Raw genomic sequence first — 20,880 nt, 5'->3', positions numbered from 1 at the left:
GAGATCCTTTGATACAGTTTATCATGTTGTAGTGACCCCCAGTCATAAAATTATTTTTGTGGCTACTCTGTAACTGTAATGTTGCTATTGTTTTTTTTTTTTATTAACTTGAGTGTTTCTTATTTACATTTCGAGTGTTATTCCCTTTCCCGGTTTCCGGGCAAACATCCCCCTAATCCCTCCCCCTCCTCTTCTTTATGGGTGTTCCCCTCCCCATCCTCCCCCCATTGCCGCCCTCCCCCCAACAATCACGTTCACTGGGGGTTCAGTCTTAGCAGGACCAAGGGCTTCCCCTTCCACTGGTGATCTTACTAGAATATTCATTGCTACCTATGAGGTCAGAGTCCAGGGTCAGTCCATGTATAGTCCTTAGGTAGTGGCTTAGTCCCTGGAAGCTCTGGTTGCTTGGCATTGTTGTTCATAAGGGGTCTCGAGCTCCTTCAAGCTCTTCGAGTTCTTTCTCTGATTCCTTCAACGGTGGTCCCGTTCTCAGTTCAGTGGTTTGCTGCACAGCTCTTTCTTAAAGGGATGGTTCACTTTCTTAAGTTTGGGCACCCAACCAATTCCTTTTCAAACTTTTTTTTTTGTATTTGAAAAGCATCATCAAATGACCCAGAGGATAATTTACATTGATCAAATAAACCAGAACATCTACACCAAAGCAGGATGCCTTTGGATACTGTAGACTAGCCTATTTGCAATTCTGTACTGAGTTGATTATCACATGCAAGATTTATACATGGAGATAGCAAGTATTGAACCCAAATAATCAAAATATGTATTAAAAAGAATTTGATACATTGCTTGAACTAGACCCAACTCTGACACAAAGATCAGAGAGAATCAAAACCAAGACTCTGGCTCTAATAAGCCAAAGGTGTTCATTAAAAATGAGGACACTAGATATCTTCTTTGGTCAGATTTTGTTTTCCCCTTCAGTTACCTTATGATAGTGTGTGTGTGTGTGTGTGTGTGTGTGTGTGTGTGTGTGTGTGTGCTCGATTGACCACTGATAGGTAGCCTCAAAGTCTTTGCACTGTGGAAGAGTGTCAGCTAACTCAAAGGTTCTATACTGCTCACTGAAACATGTATTAATAGGCCAACACTCATATGCTGTGCTGTGTGTGTGTGTGTGTGTGTGTGTGTGTGTGTGTGTGTGTACACTTGCATGTGTATGTGCATTTGCATGTGAATGTGTGCATATGCCTATGAAGGCTCTGAGGCTGATGTTAGGAGTCTTCCTAGAAGGCTTTTAACCTGATTCATTGAAGCAGGGTCTCTTAGTTAAACCTAAAATTTGCTTATATGACCACCTAGCCATCTTGCTTCAGGCTGGAATTACAAGAGAGCCACTATGCCCGCTTACATTTATGTAGGATTTGAACCCCAGTCCTCCTCCTTATGTGGTAGGGGCTTTAACCACTGGAGCAATCTCCCCAACCCAAAGCAAGAGATGCCTCTAAGTGGACACAAACTTTTAAAATGTATGCAGCTACAAAAAAATAAATTTCAAATTAAAGAAAACAAAATACCAGAGCCATAGGCATACAGTCCATCACATGTGAGTAATGGCAGCTTGCTCATCTTAGAGTCACAAGCGAGGCTTGCATTAGCTTAGATCCAGTACCTTTATCTGTGTTGTCTTTTTCTTCAGTAATACTATTGAGTATTACTGAATTATATTTTGAATTATACTATTGAATATCATTGAGTGATAGTATTTAGTAGCACTATTCTAAAGGTTGGTTCATTTGCTTTTTTTTTTAAAGATTTATTTATTTTATGTATACAAGTACACTGTAGCTGTCTTCAGACCAGAAGAGGGCATCGGATCCCTTTACAGATGGTTGTGAGCCACCATGTGGTTTCTGGGAATCGAACTCAGGACCTCTGGAAGAGCAGTCAGTGCTCTTAACCGCTGAGCCATCTCTCCAGCCCTCATTTGCTTTTTGTTACTTGAGAAATTCTGACTCTATGCTCACTAAACTCTGCTACTGTGTCAAATGTCAATATAAACAAAGTGTCATATGTGAGCATGTGTGTTCTATCTATATAACTATTACATATTTTATTAAACCGAGTGGTAATTTTCCACAAATATGGAGGGAAGAGTAGCTTGATAGCATTAACGTATGCCTAAATTAAGTCAGAAAACTTGGTTCTCAGAAGGGATCTCTTAGGATTATTTGGCCCTTTGATCAATCTGTCATAAGTTCCTGTGGCCCTAAGTCTGTGGCAATCACATAGACATGCTGGCTGTGTCCCCCTACAGCACAGTAATGGGCGCCATCATCTGTTCATTGTTGGAGAAGCTCATCTAAGGAGCAGCCTTGTAAGGAAACATGAGTTCAATTCTAGACGTGTTGAACGTGAGGTGACAACATGACACCATACAAATGTTCCTTTCTAATTCAATTATGGTGTCATCAGCAGGAGAGAGCCCTTCCCAGTGGTTTGGCTTCAACCTTTGAATTCTTGGCCTAATATTTCTTTGGCTTATTTCTCAGTAGATCACTCTAACCACAGCAGAGGGAACAAGTCCTTAAAAACTGCCTCTCAAGCTAAGCAAACAGGAATTCTTTATTTGGTCTCCCCGTCTCAAGATCAGCTGTGAAAGCACATCCATTTTGTAGCCTTCTTCTTCTTCTAAGACAAGCAAGAAATGTGAAAGGTACATATGGGGTAGCCCATGCTAAACACAAAACTCTCACTCTTGTGTTTTAGTCAATGTTTCTCCGTATATATGAGATGTCACCATCTTTCTCCTTCCACCTACTCTGAGAGTTTCATGTGTTGCTGACTTTGTTTAGCTGGGAGATAAACTAGTTTTGCTACCATGGCTGGGTCACAACCAGCCTTCCTTCCTCTTGGATTTCTTCCTGGAAGAGCAACCTGAGAAAATGTCATCTCTAATGTCTCTTCTGATTCTTCTTGCTTTCTGTAACTTAAAAATCTAAGGGCAACCCACTAGCTGCTAGTAACCCCTCTTCTAGGATAGATACAGTTGCTAGAGGTTGCTTGGGAATGGTCTTTTACTGTTATTAACAAAACAAGGAGTTAAAGTTGTTTAGCAAATTAAAACAACAATAAAGGCACCACCATCATGGTGTCATGCTATTCCCAATCCTAATGGCCCAGACTCTGGATGAAGAGCATTATCAGTACGGCAAGATTTACACTTGGTAAATCACTTGCCATACAACTGTGAGCACTGGCCTTACAGTCCTCAGCACCATGTAAATGCTGGGTGGATGTGGGGGCCTTTAACCCTTCTGCACAGGAGGCAGGAACAGGGGGACACTCAGAGCAAGCTTAACTAGGCCAGCTTAATCAGTGAGCTCTGTGTTCAACTGAGAGAACTGAGAAGATGCTGACCATCAAAACCTTGGTTGCCTTGTACATGTGCATTTCCTGTACACTCGTGAACACATGCAGAGGCACACACATACCACACATACATACATACATACATACACACACACACACACTCACGTGAACACAGTCAGAGCTATACCACATACACTCCACATACATACACACATGAGCATACTCAGAACCACACCACACACATACCACACACATACATACATGAACACAGTCAGAACCACACCATACACACACACACACACATACACACACACACACACACACACTCACACACGAAACCAAAAGAGAACATATCAGTTGGCTTTATAAGTAAGACTGTGTAAATGACAAACTCTTCAACTGGGAGACTCCTGCACTGGCCCTCAGAGAGCCAAACAATTGATGACTTTTAAAAAAGCAGTGGATCCTTTGTACATCCACCATGGATTTAGATTTTCTTTTCTCTTTTTTGTTTGTTTTTTGAGACAGGGTCTCACTATGTAGGTCTGGCTGTATTGGAACTCACTCTGTACACCAGGCTGGCCTCAAACTCATAGAGATCCACTTGCCTCTGCCTCCTGAGTGCTGGGATTAAAAGTGTGTGCCACTATGCCCAGCTAGGGTTTATTTTTTCTTACTAAAACACAAAACAAAACAAAACAAAAAACTGGTGGTTTGCTGTTCTGATTCTGAAAGCAATGGACTCTTGTTATGTTTTAAGACTAGACAATTACCTAATGTATAAAGACAAAGGTAAATTAGCTGCTTAGAAGCATACCAACTAACTCTGACATGATGCACGTTAGATATGTGTTTTAATTTTCAATAAAGTGGGGTCATACTATGTGTATTATTTCATAAACAGTTTCTTTTTTCTTTTTAAATATAGCCAGCAAGTGGTTTTTTTTTAAGATTTATTTATTTTATTTATATGAGTACACTGTAGCTGTTCTCAGACACACCAGAAGAGGGCATCAGCTCTCATTACATATGGTTGTGAGCCACCATGTGGTTGCTGGGATTTGAACTCAACCTCTGGAGGAGCAGTCAGTGCTCTTAACCGCTGAGCCATCTCTCCATCCCCCAGTTTCTTTAATTAAACTTATTCATGACTATATTTTAACACATCAACAAACTATGTCAGTGGAAACAGTATTTTATATCTACGTACACCAGATGGTAATTATGCAGATATATTATAATCTCATATCCCACTGGATATTAAACATGTTTTCCCAGCTTTATGTCCCTATAAGGAGTCGTGCAAGGACTTCAAGAGTTCTCAAAGCTACCAGTTCTGCTTATGAAGTTGAGGATGCTTTCTTCGGAGGCTGTAGATGCACTGGTCATCTGGCCTTCAGAAAGGTGACAACAATTCCCGCGATATGTTGGCACACCCACTTCGCCATCACACAGAATGCATCCAAAAAGACAGACAGTTGTAGGATCCTTACTGTATCACTACAGCAGCAGCCATGGTCTGCATTAAAGGCAATGCTAGCATCTCTAATTTTCCACACTCCGGCCTTAACCTCGTTTGAAATGCTGCTGACTAACAAGATTCCTGTCTAACCAGAAGTCTAGAGATGCGTAACAACCCATTTTGGCCTCCATGAAATTTCAGCAGATTCCAGTATTAACCAATCCGTGTGTGCCCACGGCACACCAAAAAGCCACCTTTCCCAGACCACTTAGGAGTCATATGGGATTCTGTGGTCCTCTGAACCAACTGAGAAGGACTCAGCTACGTTTCATACAGTTTTAATCAAATGTATTCCATTGTGATTTAAAAAATAGGTAGTGTCCAAGTCTACTAAGCAACTCTTTATTAAATAAAACAACTGGAGTTCCGTGGGCTCCTGAGCCATGCTGGCTCTAGGAGGGTTTATGAGGAATTGTTATGCTTCGTTGCTTGGCAACTGCTTTTGCTCCTCTCTTGTCACAAACATCTGGAGATGTGACCCACCTTTCCAGTGAAAGGCCAGCGTTGCTAAGAGCAAAATGACTCAGCAAATATTTGGGGCAAAGAGAAGGAATCTACCATGTACTCGAATATAATACTTATAAAGGAGTTCAGACAATCCCCAAAGTCTGTGACAATGACATGCTATCTATGACATGAAAAAGTAAAGGGCCGGTGTCCCTTCCATTCCCAGAACCATTGCTTAAAGGCCCTGGTGTGACTTGATAAGAAAATTCAAGTCTATATACCAGCAAAAACTATTTCCTAATGTCTCGGCTGCTCCAAGAAAACTAGCTTAAGTCTTGTAGCACCAGACCTCTGCTGCCTCCATATAGGACCAAGTTAAATTCTGGTCCTTTGAGATGGAGACGTGTATATAAATAAAAGTATTCAAACATGACAAACAAGGAAATCACTGAGGACTCAGCTTCTTTCCTTCAGTCTGTCAAGAGCTCAATGTGCGTCAGATGAGAGAAAGGAAGCACAGAGTTGCTTCAGAAACAAAGTCTTTGTCTTCTTGCTTCTGTGTTACCCTCCTTCCATTGACTGTTGCTCATGGCTTGTGCAACACTAAAGAAATTCTCGTCCCACTGTCTACAGGATGGTCTGGGTCATAGTGGTGTGCGCTTGTACTCTCAGACACTTGGGATGCTGAGGTACAGTCAAAGCTAGTCCAAGCAACTAACTCACTAATTCAACTAATTCAGAAATTGAACACAGCTAGGGATGTAGCTTAGTGGTAGAGTGTTTCACCTAACATGTGCAAGACTGAAGGTTTAACTCCTGTTACCATGACTACCAGCTCCACCATCATCACCACCACCACCATCACCACCACCACCACCATCACCACCACCACCACCACCACCACCACTACCGCCACCAAGGAAAGAAACAAAGAAAGGGAGGGAGGGAGAGAGGGATAGAGGAAGGTTGAAAAGGAAAGAAGGCAAAAATTATATCTCTAGTACTATTTATAAAACACCACACTCCAGGGCAGGCCCCACATTCAGGAGTAGTTGGCCAAAACAAAATGAACCCCATTTCTCTCTCTCTCTCTCTCTCTCTCTCTCTCTCTCTGTATGTATGTATGTATTTGGTTCTTTCCCCCCCCCCTGTATGTATTTGGTTCTTTTTTCCCCCATTTCTCTCTCTCTCTCTCTCTCTCTCTCTCTCTCTGTATGTATTTGGTTCTTTTTTTCACCATTTCTCTCTCTCTCTCTCTCTCTCTCTCTCTCTCTCTGTATGTATTTGGTTCTTTTTTTCACCATTTCTCTCTCTCTCTCTCTCTCTCTCTCTCTCTCTCTCTCTGTATGTATTTGGTTCTTTTTTCCCCATTTCTCTCTCTCTCTCTCTCTCTGTATGTATTTGGTTCTTTTTTTTTTAAATCAGTGTTTTGGTTTTCAGTTTTTGTCCCCCCCCCCCCTTTTTGAGAAGAAACATGCTGTTGGGTGGGTAGGAAGGTGAGGAAGAGCTGGGAGGAGATGAGAAAGGAGAAAGAATATGATCAAAATATATTGTATGAACTTTTTAAAAAAGAAAAATTAGAAACTACTCTTACTGAAGGCAGGGAACCGATTTTCTTGTATGGTTAAGAGCATTAAAACCTACAGGTCTTCGAGAAAAGCCTCAGAAAATGAGAGGTCCTCACAGTTCTCTAGCGAGGCCAGTCATGAATGCTCCACTCGGATGGAAACTTGTAGCCCACTTTCCTGGACTGTCCCTGCCATGTTCCCATATCTTAAGAAGGATGCACCAAAAATGCCGCCAAGAGACAGAGTGAGGTCCTCATCTGCCACAGTACACCTTACAGAAAGCCACTGTTGGTGAATTCACAGAGACTCGAGAGGCCGGTGGAGAGTTGACTGGACCTAAGGTCAGCTCTGATAGTTCTGCACCTCATGGGACCTCCGCTTTCCTGTGAGTCATCTGAGAAGAGTGATGCTACTTCAAAAGTGATTTCCAGTTTGTCGGTGAGATGCCAAACCTGAGAGACGTTCCCAGCTACCCACAACTGCACACTTCCCATGCAGGCTTCATCATCTAGTAGAAGAAGGCCTGGGCCTCATGGGCAACTCTTAAGTAGATATTATTATTATTATTATTTATTATTATTTATTATTATTAGTCCTTATAGTTTTTGCAAATGTCATTGTCTTAATGAAGTTCTTGCAACAGGATCTGACTTAAAGAGTTAAACATTTCTGTGGGTTAAAAATATGTCTTCTACTTGGAGGCAACATGACTCATAGACATCCAGGACTGGTTTTTGTACCAAAACTCCAGGGGTTTTCTTTCATGATATGGCGTGCAAGCAGATGTTCAACGCACATCTCATCGGCACTGTGGGCTGCTCACTTCCCTTGGTGAGTCTGAGGCCATGCATCGATGAGGAGTTAAAAGCCCTAAGGCACTGAAAGGAGGCCTCTGTGTTCAGTAGACTGACTGCACCTTTGGAACTTAGGAGTTTTATCGAAACATTCCAAGCTCTTAAATATAATTTTGTTTACGTGGGGTGCTGGCAAGATTTCCTGGTTTCATTGAATGCATATGAAATCCGATTCTGAAGTTTTCCCTTGGAATCCTTGAGAGGAAGGGAATTAAAAGCTACAATGTAGGAAAATAAAACCCATGAAAATAAAAGTATTTCCAGTCAGCATATGGGCAAATCAATGTGTGCGTGTGTGTGTGTGTGTGTGTGTGTGTGTGTGTGTGTGTGTGTGTGAGAGAGAGATCAATAAAAGGAGAGAGTGAAAGGAAGGCTCTGATTGAAAAGAAATTTTGGGGGGGCTGGAAAAATAATGTGTATATTCATTATAGGGTTCATTGACCTATCATATCATTATTGAGGCTTATCTACTGGTGTCAAGGCACACAGAAAATGGGTCACCTTGAAGATAATTACTCAGAAGAGAAGTGCATCTCAGTTCACCTGTCTTCCCCTTCCCCACGTCCCTTGAGTCATTAAAGTTTGTATATCAACCATATAGTTGGGTTTCCCTAATGTTTGCAAATTTCATGTTCTTAACACGTGTCCTCATAAGTTGTCACCACCTGCCCATCATTTATTTACTTTATACAATGATGGCATCTCACAGTCACACACATTTCTGTAGCCGCAGACCATGATGGGGACGTGAGCTACAGAGCAACAGACAGTGGGAAGGAAAGAAAATAAGACCTTCTTACATCTACAAACACCTGAGAAGGCTGGTTCTTAGTATCAATCCGTCAGCATCCTGTGTGAACTGATCATCAGATTGGGTCTGGTTAGGAGAAATCCAGGACACTAGACCTGAAAACATTCTAAAATAGTCCTATCTGGGACAAGCAGATGCTTGAATTCATTTATGAATCAATGCATACCATCACAAGAAATTTTAAGATGAAATATTCTAAAAGATTGAAATTAGTTTTTTTAATATTAAAAAAAACCTTTTATCACAAAGAGTGCTGTGTCTGCCCATGACTATAGTGTAACTTCACACAGTAATGATCAAACGGACAGTCTGATGGGCATACACCTATCCGTTCAAGCTGATCAGGGGCTTGTGAACGTCTTTTCAATACCATTCCCTTGCCTTTTAAACAGCTCCCAATCACCCCTGCCTGAATTCTGCAGTGTTTCTAGTCCCCTCCTCCTTTCGTTTTGTAGCTTTATCCCCATGGTGTGTATTCCCAAATACTACATTTGAAAATGTTTTCTTGTTAAATACTTTATATAATAATGGAATATGCAATCCCTGACTGGCGATCTTCATGCAACGTTATGCCTCAGTCTTCTTAGGAGTCCCTGTAGTTTATAAAGATGGCTGTGACCTGAGCGTGCTTTCCAAACCTTCCTTGAGATCTGTGCTGCGATGGGCCAAGTGACTAGAATCTTCTTCGACTCTGATCTTACGGAGTCACTCTCTTTCATTTTTTTTTTTAAGTTCACAAACAGCTTATGATATTCAGTGGAAAAATAAAAATGAATAAAACCTGGGTTTATATTCTTATGAAGCCGTTATTTTTCCTCACGTTTCTTTTGAGAAGAAAGAATGCGTATCATTAAAGTCAGATTTGGAAGGGTTATTCCATAACAATTTCCTGAGATAAACCGAAATCGATTCGCTTTCTCCCAGACACGATTGAATTCATTCCATCTCCCCATCCGTCTCCCCCGCCATAGCCAAACAATAAACTTGTTCCCGCACAAACTTTCGCTTTTCAGTTTATAGAGTTTATGGGAGGCTGGGTGAGAGCTGGAGAGAGGACTCAGTGGTAAAGAGCGTCTACTGCTCTTGTAGAGGACCTAAGCTCTGTCCCTAGTACCCACTTCAGGTGGCTTGGAATATCCTGGAACACCAGGGGGTCCATCACTCTTCTGGCCTCTGCACAAATGTACACACACACACACACACACACACACACACACACACACACACTAATTAAACTCTCTAAAAAACCAAAAGGAGAGAAATGTAGTTCTAGGAAGAGAAGGTTGGTGTTGGAAAAGATGCATAAAATTATTTGGTCGGTGCCTGAGTTAGACCATTACAAGGAGACACGAATTAACAAGGAGAAAGGGAAACAAGTAAGTGGATAAGAAGTTAATCAAAAGAAAATTGGCCCAAACCACCGTCCACTTGAACACTCAATCAAAAGGAAAGTTGCCAACACAGATAAACCAGCTACCTGCGTTCTCATTAGCATTGGCTTGTCATGGATCACAGCCTGATTCTCTAATGAGCATCACGAATACAAACCTCATAACTCTGAACGTGCGAAATACGGAAACACGACTCATAACGTCCTTTGACTTTCAAAATGCAAAAGCCCGGGGCAGGGGTAAAATCAGACTGGAGATGTTCTCTGACCACCACACCTATCAAAGGACATCTTGCTTTAACGTATATGGTGCATGGGCAATAAAGACTAAGTATAGACAAGTTTTTAAAGTCAGACGTGAGAAAAATAACTAAAACCCGGGTGCTCACAGCTGGCCATAACACCGTATTTGTCACAACTGACTGACACCTGCTAAAAGAAGCGTGTCAGGAGATTTCCACAGTTCCAGGAGCTGATGCGGCCGCAGCCGCGTCTGACCACAGGTGTATCCAAAGTCACATTCTTTTCAGACACGCACTTCCGTCTTCTTGGGTGAAAGGCACGAACTCGTCTTAGAAGGGTTTTAGAGTGATCTAAACACTTGAGTGATCCCAAACTTGAAGAATTTGTGAGACACAGTACACGGACCCATAATTTCATGTGGTTTTGCTTTCAATTATGGGGCTGTTATCACATGGGTAAACATTTGACGAAAGAAACAACGGAATTGGGGAGGGAAGAAATCCGAAGACAGAATGTCCTTACATGGAGATTCAAAGCCTGTGAGTAATTAAAGGGAATCTCTGCGGAGGAAAAGTGGTCCTGCAGACACAGAGGAAACGGTGCACAGCAGGCGGAGGGAGGCTGCTTGTCCTTACAGAGCCTGTGTCAGCATCCTTCCCAGACAGACAGGCGGTGCTTAATGTGGGGGAATTTATGGATAATGGATTTTCATAGCAGATCTTTTATGATCTTTCCCGCCACAGCTTTTCTGCTTCCACTCTTACTTTTAATTGGAAAAAGATTTACTACTCACTTCCTCAGGCCCTTTCTGTTCAGATGGCAGAGCTTGGTCCCTTGGCTCCTCCCGGGACATACTAGTAACAGGAGACCAGGACCCCTGTTTCTAGGATCTCCAGAAAGAGACATGATTGTCATTTTAACATTGTCTAGGTGGTCCTTACTCCCTATCTCCAGAACTACCACATCAACTCATCTAGAATCCACTGGCTTGCATCTCCCCTCCACGAGTGTGCTAGCATCTCAGAAGTTTGTTTACAAGTGAAGGTAAACCTTGAGAGGAGACAGGAAGTGGGAAATGAAGAGCCACATCCTGGACACTTGGGCCACCAGAAAAGACACGAATTGTTGCAAGGACTTGGCAGCCGCCTCTGGGTCCAGCCTTCCTGCTGTTGGGAAAGGAAGTCAATAATACTTCTCCACTCTTGGTGGGTTATGGTCCAGTCGAAGGAAACCTTACCGAAGACAGGGTGTGCTCAAGAGAGAGAGAGGGGGACGATGAGTGGACACTCATTCATGACGTGGTAAAAAGCCAAACCAAAGAAAACCTCTTTCCATGCTTCAAGATGCCCTTCCGGCAAAGGCAAACATGTCCTCATTTTAACAGATGAGGAAACGTTCAAAACGAAGCGTCTTTGCTTGTGTGTACTGATTAAATTAGCGGCGTTGAGACAGCTGAAGGGTCAGGGAACTACCAGGCTTCTGAGAGGGTGACACGGGCCTTACATCTTGAGTGCCATCTTCTGTGGCACTTAAAATGTCTAGGAGAGTCCTCGCCTGGACGTGTGTCTCTGTATCCCAACAGATGATTAACCACGAAGGCTTAGGCTGTTTTCTGCCAAGACACGAAAGCAACCACTGCTGCAGTAATGGAGACAGCAGACTTCTAAACCGTCACATAGTTTAATGACAAATGACCACTTGCAACAGCAGCAGCAGCGTATGGGTTTCTAATCCTGTGTACATTCTTCTCTCTAGCCAAACCACTGGCCATCTGGACCCTGACTCCGAGGGCAGGCAGTTCAGTTTAGTGGAGAAAGCAGAGCAATGCGCCCTGAGCAGGATGGGGGATGTAGACACCTAGAGTCTGAGGAGGAGGCAGAGGACACAGCAGATACCAAGGTGGAGTTTTGGATTGTGGTGTGGGATGTTGGCTGGGGCTGCCTACGCTCTGACACCAGGCAGCTAGAATAAAGGCATCTCTTAGACACGGATTTGCTCTGCTCAAGCCATTGGAGGAGGAAGCCAAGGGGGAAACGTAGCTTAAAATGGAGTTATGGTTCGGTAGGGGAGCCAAGAAATGTACAAGGATGTAATGGAAGTTCAAATGTGGTAAATATTAAAGGAGACTTATGCAGAAGCTTAAAGGATGGCTAATACCACTCTGACCGTAGGATCAAAGAAGGCTTCGTGGAGAAAGTGACATTGGAGCTGGATCTAGGATTCGGGGTGTGCAAGGAGGGAAGAGGCCCTTTCTTCATTCACAGAGCACAAATGGAGAGTTGTAAAGTCAGGAAGTGTGGACATGGAAAAGCAAACAAATCAGTCTGGCCAGGGTTCACGAGGCAGGAAGGGCATCAGGGAAGCTCGGGTTATGTATGGTCCAGACCCAAGCGAGGCTCCAACAAGAGGAAGGACAGACTAGCAAGTCTACAGATCTTGAGAGGGGATCCTTCCCGGGTCCGACCCCATGGAAATGCAGCCTAAATGTAGGGCGGCACACATGGAGAAGGATTTCCTAGTTCTGTCTCCTCTCCAGGTGTTTCAACTCATTCTACAGCTTTTCCCCGGGAAATAAAAGAAATAGGGCCAGCTACCCGACATCGAGGGTTCCATAAATCTTAGCAACAAGAAGAGCCTTCAGCTCAGCAGCTCCTCAGGTCACTCAGAACAGTAGTCTGTGACAGACTTCTCAAGAGCAGAAAGTTAGGCCTTCAATTCTTTGTGAATGGAATTGCTGTTCTCTTTCTCACGGCCCCCTCTACCCCAGTCACTCATCAGCCTCCCCACTAAACCTGCACTTCTGTGTGAAGGTGTGAAAAGCTTAGGGGCACAGATGACCCATAGGATGGAAATGAGGAGGTTGTTTTAATTTAAGCACTGCTCTGTAACGAGGTAACCTGGGACCTGAGCAGGGCTGCCAGCTACTGCAGGGACACTGACCCAGGGTTTTAGTTCCCACCCAGGGTGTCTTCCCACCCTGCGGACCTTCTCAAGGTATTCTGCCAATTAACAATGGCCTTCCAGCACAGAAGCCAGGGACTGACAAATGATGGCTGCTGGTCAAATCCAGTCCACACACATACATGTTGATCAAGCATGGTTATTTGCTTGTAATTGATTTATAGCAATGGCCTTAAAACAAACTTTGGTAGTATATTCCTATAAAAAAAAATTAAACAGAGCTAGGTGTGGTGGCGAACAACTTTATTCCCACCACTCAGGCAGAAGCACATAGACATCTATGAGCCTGGTCTGCATAGCAAATTCTAGGTCAACCAGGGCTATATATTCCGACTTTGTCTAAAAGACGAACAAACACAGCAACGACAACTAAACATTTAGTTATTTACAACTTCATCACACGTGGTACTACTGAAATGTTTAAACACTGTAAAACGCAAAAAGAAATGTAACAGGATAATATCGAAACGAACTTGTGAAAGTGAGGTCTAATTTATCAATATTCATAAAACTCCTATTACATCTCAATCTTAGTTCTAACACACTGCGATCGGTTGTTTGAAAGACTGGCTAGCGCAAACTTCAGTTTATTCTGGCATTCGACTTTCAATGACAGTTGCAGCTTGGGGTTTTTTGATTTTGTTTTTTTTTTTTAATTATATGAGTCTGAGTGATGGCTTGAATTTATATGTGAGTACCATGTATACGCCTGGTGTTTGAGGGAAGTCAGGAGACGGTGTTAGATCACTAGAATCATGAGTGGTTGTGAGCCACTGGGGACGTGGGGAATTGAAGCCAGGTCCCCTGCAAGTACAACTGCTCCTAAGGGCTGAGCTCTCTCTCTGGCCCCTGGGTTTTGTGTTGGAGCTTATGAAAAATGTCTATGTACAAGTGGAAGAAATAAATGCCCGGTATGTTGACTCATGGAGCTGCCATACTAAATCTCCCCTGATTCCCAGTATCTGTCCACCGTTTCTCCTTTCAAAGCCACATGCAGTGTTTACTCATCTAAGTAAATTGCTTCAACATCTACTTGTGAGATTTAAAATAGTTAATTTTAATTAATAGTTTAATTTCCTCCCCGAGTCTAGGTCTGAAGGCATGATTGTCCCGGTAGATCGCCCTTCCATATTTTTCAACAACAAAATCACAAATGGAAGGGGCTGTTTTCCACATAACTAATTTCTCACCATGTGAGTCTTTTCTGAAGATGAGAATGTTTGTCAGTGACTGTGGGGATAGCTGAGCGGTCGGCGATGGCTTGCACATCTGCAGTGGGTGGATGGTGTGCTGTGGGGTTGGGTTTCGGTAGACTGCAGTCTTTAGGAAAAGCTGCTCAGTCCTCACAGGGCCTGCTGACAGACGCAAGGGAGGAGCTGAGGGAGTCCTCCTCCATGCTCCCTCAGTGAGGTGGGCATTAGCTCCCTGTGCACACCCTTAGAATTTCCAGCAAATTCCTTTCTGCCTGCAGCATCTGTGGAAACCTTGAAAGCACACGCCTCCTTCACGAAGTTAGTTTAAACAAGATAAGGCCGACCCATGTGAACCTTCTGAGTCCACGGAGACTAAAGGGCCACGTGTTACTATGAGCTGCACATGCTCCTCCCCAAGGACCGCTCGTAGCTAGAAAAGGGAAGTCATGACCAGAAAGGATGAAGGCACCAGAAAAACTTTAATTTTTTGCCCTCTCACTCCATTTTCTCTTCCCCTGTCTTCCTGCTTCTACATCAACATCCCTTCCTTTCCGCCTGCCCCCTCCAGGCCCACCGACCCTCGACCCTCGAGCTGGGCTCAGATACAGCATTCATCCTGAACGTTAGCCCGTGCCTCTCGTGAAGTCACTGAGATCGTTCCAGATCTGCATCACAGGCTGCTTGGTTTGCATCTAAGCACCTCACCCCTTCCACTGTCAGGCATGTTTTTCGAGAGAACCTGAGTAAAGTTCTGTTTCAGTCCCATTGCCGTGTGCTTTCCATACGCTGCCTCCATTCACTAAGGACACCTACGAGCGCTGAAACACTGAACAATGGCACTTGGGGAGGGAGGCAACGAAGGTGTTCCCGGATGTGAGGGATCTCACTGAGGAAAGGAATGATCTTTCCGGTTTTGTGACTATGAGATGACAGAGCAGAACAAAACTGAAAGAGAGCAACAGCCATCAGCTTCCTGGCTTGATGGCAGAGGTGACATCAGCAACAAATACAAGAGCGGGAACCCCCCAACATGTCACATTTCTCTCAGACCTGCCCTCTAAGCGTCAAAAGCATGGGAACCCCGACACCACACTTCTTTCAGATCCTCCCCTCTAAATGTTGAAAGGAATTACTGGCCACAAGCTTTCCAGTGTTTGCTTGGATACGTGGCTGGTACATTCTGCACTCTGGTCTAGCATGCAAACATTTTGGTGGATTTATCATAAATGTGTTTGGCATTCTTATGCTTCTTTCTCTGCAGAGGTCATTATTCAAGGACCCTTGGAGCTCGGAACTGGGAAAGGTATGTTTTTTCTTGTTTGAAACAAAACAAAACAAAACAAAACAAAAAAAACAAAAAGAACAACAACAACCACCAAATTGGCAGTGGACAGAAGAGATATCTGACTTGAACTTAGTCGATCATGTGAGGCCAAGGCAAACTGGATCAACTGGTGTGTTTTCTATCCAGACTGTGGACTCTGGTCCACATCAAAGATTTATCATTTTCTGTGTTTGTATGTGAATGTGTACACGCCGCCTGCCTGTCTCTCTCATCGCCATATGGCAGATCATGACTTGCCTCACGGACACTGAGCAGTTCTTTGGTTTCTTGATGCTTTGGGCCATGCCTTTCCTCTGCGTGGAGGAGGAAGGTTCTGTATCTTCCCTTGCAAATTTCTTATATTCTCTACACTCTCTTTCTCTTCTCACCAGCAAGCCTGGCATTGGTTTTTCGTCATGTCAGTGGAAAGCGAAACTAATTCAGGGTGAGCAGCATATTTGGACTTTGCTAGTCCTTTAGAAACACTTAGTGGGCTGTAGCCAAAACTGGTCTGTAATTGAATGGATGTTTTGAGAAACACAAAGATTCCCAGTTCTGTCATATCATAGGCTATCTTGTTTAGTTCCAGACCTTTTAACTACTTGTCCAGTCAGTCCAAATATTAAAAGAATAGTTCCAACTGGCTATTAAGTTCTCAGAACACGATACTGACTCTATGTGGTATCCTTTAACCCAGGCATTAGTAGCCCTAACTCCAAAGTGAGACTGTAAGGCTTGGGCTGTCTACAGCTATACTTTGGAGCAAAGTGTATAAAATTACCCTTTATGTAGTTGTTTGCGCTCATCTGTGGGGCTGCAGCCCAAGGCATTCCCTGGATGGTTGATACTACATAGAATGCAAGACCCTCCATATATGAACTTATGATGAAATTTAATTAATAAAAGAGGCACAGCAAGACATAAAGCACAATGATCAATAACAAAACACAACTCCAATGATATACTATAATAAACATGATTTAAAATGTATAAACTATGTCTTGAACTCATTTGATTTGACCACCATACAGAACTTTTCACTTGATGATATCTCCTGTATTATTTACTTTCCAAACATCCAGGACAAAATATCCTGGAAGAAGTCACATATGAGAAGGAAGATTTACTTTGGTTCACAGTTTGAAGAAACTAGTGAGGGCTAGAGAGACGGCTCAGAGAACTTGCTGCTTTTGCAGAGACCCTGGGTTCAGTTCCCAGCACCCACATTGGATGACACACAACAGCCTGTAACATCAGTTCCTCGGTAGCTGGTGCCCCCTTATGGCCTTCATAGATACTACACACGTGTGGTACACATACAGGTAAGCAGATGTACACATATGTTTTAAAAAATAATAAATTAATTTTAAAAAGTATTTCTTTAAAAAGAAAGGGAAGGAAAACTTCAGTTCATCATGGTGGGAAGGTTGCGGCAGAGTTAATGACAAGAGGAGAGCAGTTGGGTTTTGTCATAAGTCACCAACTAAGCAGGCAGAGAACTTAGGAAGAACCAGGCACTGATTCTTCCCCACCAGCAACCCACCTTCTCCAGCTGGTTCCCATGACATCCCAAGACATGACCATTATCTGGAGAAGAAGTATTCAAAACATGAGACTGTAGGGTGTACCTCACATTTAAACCAGAACACATTCTTTGCGACTTTCTCTGCCAACCATTTGTTTTATAATCTCCTTTGTATCCTTTAATGAGCTTTCCCCTGTTCTCTAGCTCAACACACTTTCGCTGGTTAATGTCGCTCTGCCTTTAACCTGTTTGTCTACGTATGCTGGTCATTGTCTAATCTATATTCCCAGCTTAGTTTGCTGTGCTGAATTTCCAAATGCCCCGTCTTCCCTGAGAATGGAATGCCAGGAGAGGAGACACCCGACTAATCGATTCAGGAGTTTAAAATGTCTTCTCCATTCAGCATCGTGTTCTTGCAGCCTAATACTTTTGAAGATAAGTGGTCTCTATTAAAAAAAAATCCCTTGGTCGTATCATTTCAGCTTTGCTAGATATACCAATTTTACAATTTCACAATCTGAAGTTGGCTTACTGTTGGAGGAAAATCGAACAGGCATGTATCAATTGAATTTGAACCTCAAGGAATATATAAATTATGGGACATGGAGAAGACTTGAAAAACTATGGCTTCGTTACACACAGCTTTGAAACTGAATATACCATTTTCAACTGTTTGGCAGGAGGCTTTACTCCTTCTGTGTGCGGAAATGAGTGTTTAAACAATGGCCGTGTGTCTAGAAGCTGATTTTGGTTTCAACTACAAGACTTTATTGTTGAGTTTAAAACAACTGGACTTGAACCTACCAGCCCAAGAAGAAACCTGTCTGACCTGTTTCAGGTATATGCTGTATTTTCTTTAAAGGTTTCAAAATGTCTGGCCCTTGAGGGAAGTAGATGATGACATAATAGACTTTATATTCAGGGACTGGGATCCCAAGGTCACCAACCTTCCATACACAATAGAGTCACCGGAGGCAACTCTTCAAAGTCCCTGATACCTAGGTTGTGCCACAGCCCAGTTGGAGCAGAGCTGCAGAGGGCATGAGAGCTGCTAAAGGGACTCCAATCTGCAGGCAGGTTGAGAAACTATGACTCTTCCCAGGGCCATACAAAAAGCCTAGAGCAGACACAGCTAGGAGCACAGAGTCCTTTGAAAATGCAGCAGAGTAGGGAACAGCTAGCTCCAGAGGGGACACAGATGACCATTTTTCCCCCTTATAAGTGTAATTGTAAGCTTCTTGTTTCCTTCATCCCATGTTTAACTGAGTTATGCCAATATTTAAAGGCAACTGTAGGTGTTAATACCAGCACACAGATTCTTAAAGTTTAAAAATATATATTGGTTGAATGTACGAAATAGCAGACCTCTTCTTTCTATAACAAATTTGACCATCGTTATCATCTATCCTGATGACCCAGAGGACTTCATCCACAGCAATTCTTTTTTTTTTTTTTTTTCTTTTTTAAACTGGATCATGGATAAACTGTGTCAGGATGCTGTTCACGAAACTCAGCCGAAGAGCTGTGGAAGGACAAGTCTTAAAGTTTGTTTTACAGCATTTGAACTGTCAAAAAGAAGAAACCAAGTCAGGAGGCAGCCAAACCAACAGAGATACCTGCCAAACCACACCTTATCCTCCTTGATCAGCAAAAATACCATCCATCGCCTGACTCCCCTTACCTCACCCACTGCAGCTTGTTCCTTCCCTTATTAGGACACTGGCAGGGCAGAGGCTGCTCCCGTCTCAGGGCCCAGGAGTGGCTTCAACAACATGTGCAGCTCATAAGAACGAAGCCAGGGTAATAGGCACAGAGGAGAGGGTGGCTGGAAACCTTAAATCCTCACTGTATGGAGGACAATCCATTCTTGGGAAGGCCACAATTATGGCTTTGGAAAACAAAACTTTCCTTAAAGGCCAAACCAAAATTAAAACACAATCCTGAGTTTTTAAAATAAAAAAATGCATTCTTAGGAGGGTGTTTTTGAAACTTAGAAATGCAATGAAGAGAACTGTGATCTGAAGGTTTTCTAGGGAGTTGAACATGCATTTGTGAATGGTCAATCTTTGCTTTTGGTAAGGTGTGGGCTTTGGAGGTCTGTTTTAGTTCTAAGCCATAGTACATGTACCTAGATATCTATCTCTGTCTGTCTCTGTATCTCTGTCTCTGTGTCTCTTGATCTATCTCTGTCTCTCTGCCTCTCTCTTTGTCTGTCTCTGTCTCTCTGTGTCCCTGTCTCTCTGTCTCTCTGCCTCTGTCTCTCGATCTGTCTTTGTCTCTTTGCCTCCTCTCTCTCTCTCTCTCTCTCTCTCTCTCTCTCTCTCTCACACACACACACACACACACACACACACACACACACACACACACACACACCTGGACCACAGAACACAAGCCTCACTGTCTCTTCAGTCTTCCTATTTGTCACCAACTTACTGTGGTGTGACCTTCTTTTGGCCCCAACCCTAGCCTTGGCTTACACCCTCTTCCTTGACTCACAGTGAAGGGCCATTCATGCCAGACTTCTCTCCTACACAGTATTAATACAACCGAGAGTGCTTCCAAGTCAGGACGAGACATCTCCTTGTTAAGATCTATGTCAGCAAGGCTGCCTACCTAATCCCATACTGTTTGGTGGCTAAACTGTTTCTGGACCCAATGCCTGAACTCAGGGCCATCCAAGCTGTGACAGAGTACAACTAATTTGCAAAACACTTTCATCACATACAGGATGGAATCCGATCTTCACGATGGCCATGGGATGGATGTTATTACCATGTCTACTCACAGCTGAGAAGACAGAGTCTGAAGGGCGGAGGGACGTAGAATGAGAGCTAGGTTTCGGCACCACTTGGAACATTGCTGACTAGTGCTGTCTTCTAGATCCAAGATGTCAAAATCCTGGGTTCTGTTCAACTAAGAAATCTGGAAGCCTACTGGAGAGAATCAAAGTTCTCAATTTCACAAGGGGCATCCACAAAAGGCTTCGGAGTCAGTTTTAAGCTGGAGGGAACCTCGGGAGTCACCTTAACACATCCCCCAGGGTGGTTTACAAGCTACTGATTGACAACTGGTTCTGCTAAATTTTACATCTTGTTAAAATTGAAGGGTTATCATTTTCCAGGCTAAAAGGCCAAATCTAACAGCCGCTATCTGTGCAAAAAGACAAAGATATAAAAGAATGAGAAAGACCTAGCAACCCACAACTTTTGATGAGTGAAAATAAAAAAAAAAAAACAGTTTAAAAGGCCAGGGAAATTTTTAACCAAGATAAGTCCTATGTGTGGGAGCTGCTGGGCTAGGAAGAGACATCATGGCTGGTCCTTACGGCGAGGTTGAGCGGACTCAACTGTTCATAGTGTACAGTCCAGGTAAATAAGCCTGCGCAGGGGAGCCGGTCACATGGTCAGGATTATACACATGGTGTGTTAGAAGCATCCGGCTGACGTCAACGTGTAGGCTGCCTATACCATGGTGTTACTTACTCATTTCTTTCCAGATGTCCCTTCTCTTACGTGTGAGAGCACAGGGATTTAGATGTTAAGATACGGTCAAGTTCAGAGCTGAGACAAGTTAACCCTCATTGGCATTCTAAAGTTTATGTGCTGTGGCTAACGGTGAAACGTAAGGAGATACTAATGTAGTGGGTCCAGGTCTCCCACTGGGGAAAGGGAGACACACATGATCTCTTTTTAGGACTCTTGGGGCAGCATAT

At 43.2% G+C, this 20,880-nt stretch overlaps 1 protein-coding gene across 20 annotated transcripts in view; it reads right to left on the bottom strand.

Annotated features, from left to right (window-relative positions):
- Cald1 (caldesmon 1) overlaps positions 1–20,880 on the bottom strand; it is a 181,180-nt gene that overhangs the window by 36,980 nt on the left and 123,320 nt on the right. The window lies entirely within an intron of this gene.

The sequence above is a fragment of the Rattus norvegicus genome, chromosome 4 (genome assembly GCF_036323735.1).
Source record: "Rattus norvegicus strain BN/NHsdMcwi chromosome 4, GRCr8, whole genome shotgun sequence".
Taxonomy (NCBI): domain Eukaryota; kingdom Metazoa; phylum Chordata; class Mammalia; order Rodentia; family Muridae; genus Rattus; species Rattus norvegicus.
This window is presented reverse-complemented; position numbering and strand designations above follow the sequence as displayed.